The sequence below is a fragment of the Melospiza melodia genome, chromosome 9, assembly GCF_035770615.1.
Source record: "Melospiza melodia melodia isolate bMelMel2 chromosome 9, bMelMel2.pri, whole genome shotgun sequence".
Taxonomy (NCBI): Eukaryota; Metazoa; Chordata; class Aves; order Passeriformes; family Passerellidae; genus Melospiza; species Melospiza melodia.
In genome coordinates, this window is record NC_086202.1 from 1,736,501 (window position 1) to 1,742,500 (window position 6,000).

The window sequence follows — 6,000 nt, forward strand, 5'->3', positions numbered from 1 at the left end:
GTGTGCAAGTAATGTGTAAACCATGAAATTCAATTAGTTCCTCTTAGGAAGCCAAATTTTGGTGAATACTGTAGAGAAAAGGTAGGGATAAAATGCCTAAGCCAAAGCTGTACTTAATAAGCTTCAGTAATAAGTTATAAATGGCTCGTTAAACCTCGAAACACATCTCTCCTTGCCCATGTTTATGAATCCTAGCAAAAATAGAGGATAGGGTTAAGTAATAACTTGGAAGAGTTTCCATCCTAAGTTTTGTACCACAAACTTTTTGGGATGGGGGCACATCCAGTCCTGGTGCTTGTGCTGCTTCCCAGGTATCCCAATAAGTGTGGGGGACATGGTCTGAGAAGGATTTATGCAAATGTGTGCTTAAAGGGAATATTGGGGAAATAGTGACCAGACTGACTGATCAGGTCACGTCTAAAGAGCTGCACAGGAAATCAGGAGCATTGTTCTGTTATTGATGGGTCCCTTTTTTTAACCCCACATCCTCTCATTTTTTGCCGTATCCAGGAACAATTTGATATTTGGATTGTACAGCGACTCTTCAGAATTGGGAAGGTGAAAGGTAAATGGTGCTGCAGTGTGTGATGGATTAATTGGCAAATGTTCCTGTAATTGTTTCTGGCAGCTCTACACCCACCTCGCTTTTCTTGTCTCCCTGAAGTCAAAAGTGCTGGAGAAAACACCAACATCCCAAAACAGAGCTGCAGCCCCTGCCCCACAATTCATCTTACCATCAAAGCTGCTTTGCTGTCAGAACAGGAACTGGAGCAACAAATGCAGACCAAAGGCAATTCCTCTCCCTGCTGCCTGCCCCCAGCTCCCTCCAGAACTCACAGAAATCCCCCTCTAATCCATATTGTGAACAGTAGACACCTTTGACCTACAAGCCCTTTTTTTTTCCAAGAAAAGTGTTTTCCTGGCTGCATATTCCTCTTTCTATTCACTTTTTCTAAATATTCATTACTTTTGAAAAATTGGCCCAAGCCTGAAACATTTCCAACTGGAGCCTTTTACAGGGAGGATTGGGTCAAACTGGAGTTCCTTGATCCATTGTTACTTGATTTCTGGGTCAGGTTCCAGAAAGAACCCTTCTTCCTCTCTTCCTTCAAATGGAAAACACTCAAGAACTGATTTTCTATTGGGAAAGATGGTTGGAATTTCAGGAGAAACACAACAATTCCACTTGCCTAGATGGTGGAGCTCCCTCTTTTGGGGCCAGAGCCTCAAAAGCACTGGGGTGAGTCAGTTAACCTCTTTTTTAATTCCTTATCAACACAACTTTGTGTATTTATTGATTTCTCCTCCTGGTTTATTTTTAAGCTGATTACAAACACATCACTGTGTCACAAGAGGAACTGGACATGCTCAAGGGGACAGCAAGAGGTGGTGGATGGCACACCCAGGGCCACATCTGACTCTTCCTCCTGATTTCTTCCCAAGCCATCCTTGGCCAGGTTCAAGGGCTGCTCCAGACTGAGGATGCTCAGAGTGACAAATGTGATAGAAATGGCTGCAGAAGTGTTTAGGATTTCTCTGGGATGGTGGATCCAGACCCTTCCTCTCTCCTGCCTGCTGTTAACGCACTGCCAGGATGGCTCCAAGTCCTGGAGTGAGCTCAGGGCTGGCTTTGGAGTGTTTATCCCTGGAAAACACCCTCTGAAGCCTTTCTCTGCAGCCTTGGACGTGACACTTACCCTTGCTGCCTCCGACTCCCCGTCAAGGAGGGGATAATAACACTTGCTTATCTACTCCAGAGCGGGCTTTGAGGATTAATTAATTAATATTTGTACAGTGCTTTGAACATAAGTGCTTGGTATTATCATTCTTACTTCACTGCTCCAGGCTCATTTTCTCCTTTGGCCTGATGTGCCTTCCTGCTTTTCTGAAAGCTCCTCTCCTTGTCTCAGCCCTGCTGGGTTGTGCCCTTGCCCTGCCTCACTTTGCACCATCCTCACATGGATTTTGGGGTCCACAGAACACCTGCAGAAGGACAAGGCAACCCTTGCTCCCTTCCTGCCCCTGTGCAGGAGAAGCACAGCCCAGCTTCTGCAGGGAGCTTGTGTGGCTGGAGTGATGGAAATGGTCACACAAATCCTCCTTCCTCTCCATCAATGACATTTCTTATGGCAGGGGAGGTGGGCCCTGGAGAGGGAGCTGGCAATGTCCAACATTCCTGGTCTCCTTGTTCTTCCTTTGGGCTTTTCTTAAGAAGAAACAAAGAGAAATAGAGGAAGAAAAAAGGAAAAGGTGCAGGAAGAACAGGAGGGAAAGGAAAGCTTGAAGCCTCTGTGTTTCCAGGCTTCTTGGAAGAAATTCCCACTCAGCCCTAACATGAACATATAGAACACAGAAAACATTTGCCATAAGGCCATTTAAACTTGTAAGCTTTATACTCCTTATCCCACACACCAACCCCGCGTGGATGGCTGTGTCCAGGTGCCCATTCTTCCTCCAGGAGACGGCTCTTGCCCCAGAGCAAAGGCTGAGCTCTGCTGCTGGCACCAGGGCAGCAGTTCCTCAGGCTGCCCCAATGGCTGGATGGTTTCTGCATCCCTTGGCTTTGCTCTGCCCCTGCTGGGACCTGGCTGCTCCACACTCATCCCATGTCTCACATGTCAAAGTGGCAGTGGCCACTCTTGTCCCCAGGCTGGAGTGACACCCTGGGACAGTCCCTGCCCAGCCCTGCTGCCCTTCTGGGAGCCCCTTTAGTGCAGCAGTCCCCAACTTCTTTATTTTCCATTTCACACAGAACAACCTTGTCCTAAAATCTGAGTGAAAAAAAAAAATCATTGAGGATATTTTTAGGTGGCAAGATATTATTGAAATTCACTAAGGCACCGCTCAAAAACATCAGCGGGTGAACATTTCACCTCCTCTCCCTCTCTTCACTTGTCTGTGATGGATTGGGCAGGAACTGCCTTTTCCTACATCTGTTTCCAGAGCTCCAATTTCTCCTTTCTCTCAGTTACTGCAAGAGAAAAGCGTCTGTATTGTCTGAGTGTCTTTAATGTGCAATTCCACCAGCCTAATGGGCACCTGATGGTACAGATAGATTTGATTCCAGATTTGGATCTGCTGACATAAACCTTAATGCTTTTTATTGTGTGCCACTTTGGGAAATCCTGATTAACAGCAACAAAGAGATAATTATGCAAGATGAAGACAATGTAGTTGTTTTAAAAATAATGTATATCATACAATTAATGCTACTTTGTCCTATATCAAAGTCACACTACCTGCATTAATCATACACCCTCAGAGTTTCTAAACATTAATAGCAAGAAATAAAAAGAAGAACTCCTAATTCCGAGGAGAGTCACAAGAATGGGGGGTTGGGATTCTTTGGAGAAGAAGAGATGTAAGGGATGCAGGTTTTCTGCCTGGTAATTACAAAATGTAGAACATAGGACTATGTCTTCCAGAAAAAGGGGCTGAAGTTGGTCCAGAAACCCCAATTAATAATTAATTCAATGTTGCCCTCCTGCATTAAAGCTGAATGTTTGTAATTGAAGGTGATAGTTGAAATAAGAAGGATGGGTTTGCCTCCTTCTGACAGCAGAAATCCTAAGAGCTTAAAATCTGGTGGATTTAAAATCTGGCAGTAGGAGTGGATGGATGGATGGATGGATGGATGGATGGATGGATGGATGGATGGATGGATGGATGGATGGATGGATGGATATGTGGATGGATGGGTACACAGGTCAGCTTTTAGCAATTCTTCAGATGAAGTAATTCTAAAATAAACATGTTAGAATTAATTTAGCCCCCACAAGGAATACTGTCCTTTTGGTTTTCCTGACTTTGAGCCTCATCAGGGGCAAAAAAGGACCAAGAATTTTACCCCAAATCCTGATTTAAGGATGGTGTCCCACATTTCTGGCTTTGATGGGATGAAAGGGCCTGACTTTGTTTCCTGTACCCTACATCATCATCTGCCACCACTGTTTGTGCCAAACAAAGCTCTCAGAAAAAATATTGCATCTCTTTCTGGTCTGTATCCTCCTTTAGTGTGAAGATGCTGGGAGCTGGTTGAACTGGGCTGGACAAGGCCCTTTCCCCGCCCTCCTGCTCAGCCACCAGGATTTGGTGCTCAGTACGGTTCTTGGGAAATGTGTCCCCCATGGTCCTGGGCTCCAGCAGACCTGGTATGAGCAATTGTGGCCTAAAAATCCTCCGTGCTCCCCTGGCATGGTCTGTGTGGATCCTGAACCTTGTGTGTCAACATCTCAGACCAAACACTGAGCCCATCCTTGCAATTTTGGCACTAAAATGGTTCCTGTGCAGAGACTGGATCAGCAACATCACAGCATTGACCTTTTCCCCTTTACTGACAAAATTAACCTAAATTTTGCTGTTTTACCCAGGTTTGTGTGCAGCACACCACATTTTCCAAAGGCTCTTTTATTCCCACATTTTTTCCCCAAACACTGTTCCAAATGCCAACTGTTTTGTGTCACTGGTGGCTTTGGAGCTCAGGGAATTCCAGGAAGGTTTGGGTGTGCTGCTTCCATTACCTTCTGCAGGACGGCTGGGGCGACACCATATGTGCGTGTGCAATTAGACATTTTGATTTCCAAAGGATTTAGTTACCATTTGCTGAAGCATTGAGTAATTACCACTGCAAAATGGCCCAATCTGTCACTACGTCAGCAAAGTGTGGTTCTGGACAGCTTTATGGGCACCTTCACCAGAGCAGAGCCTTTGCTGTGCCTCATTTGGTGAAACTTCACTCCTGCTGCAGCAGAAATTCCTCCTAGCCAAGGAAATTCCAAATCACAGTGAAAATACCTGCTGTAATGCACCTGCCCCGTGGAGGATATCTTGCCTCAGAGGGAAAGTGCTATTTCAGGGAATATATTTCATTGAACATGGTGGGGTTTTAAGGCTGTGAAGTGCTATTCTGGGAAGCAGGTTTGGGGTCAGCCGCTCAGCACTTCCGATTTCCATAATTCCCTGAATTTAGCAATGGCAACTCTGCCACGGGCAGGGGGAGATTTCAAAGTGCTCCCCACCACATCTGATGGGAGCAGAAGGATTTCCAAGCTGAGAATGTGGTTAGACAGAATTGTTCCTATTCTTTTTTTTTTTTTTTTTCAGTCGCTCAGGGAAAGGTTTCTATTCAGAAACAGAAAATTAAGGTTACTTTGAATAGAGAAAAGGCAGAGGCATCATTTACTCCCCTCCCTCCTTTTCCCCACCAAATTAAACACTCAGGAATCTTGAGGAAATTGGGTCACTAATATGGAAATTTTAAAGTATTGATAATACCAACATGACAAGTTGTCACTTTGCAGTATGTTCTTAAACACGCCTAAACCTTAATAACCAGGTTATTCTAGAATAATCAGGGTAACAGAATGGGAATGAATGGCAGTTCCTGTAATTATTCTAGAAAGAGGACCAAAGCGAACAGAAATTCTCTCTAATTTTATATATTCCCAATAGGTGCACATAGTACATCATTATCACTATAGAAACTACTTAGTAGTTTCTCCAAAAATCAGCCACGCTTCACGGTCTTGTGGGCCAATGTCTGAGCTGCACATGAGCCGAAACCCTCTAATTCAAACAGAGGTAAGCTCAGAGCAAGCTGCACTAGGCTGCAGCACACAAAACAAATTTCCTAAGCCAAACATATTAAATCCAATATATTTTTCATCGATTTAATAGCCTGAAACTTTGGGTACAACCGACACTTTCTGGATATTAATGGGCATTAGTGTTGGGAAGGAAGAGGCGAGAGCTGGAAATGAGAGTCTGCAGGCATTGGGGAGGGAAGGGGCTACAGAGGGCTTTGCTCTATATGAAAGTTTGGTGTTGCAGGATGAAATCTGTAATTAAATAGGGTGAGCTACAAAATTCTTCAGTGACTTTGGCCCCGTTTTCACCTAAAAGTGTTATTGCTGTCCTGATGCTTCGCAGGATAGTCAGGTGATTGGGTTGGAAAACAAAAAAAAAGGCATCTCTGCTAATAAAAATCAAAAAGATTGTGTT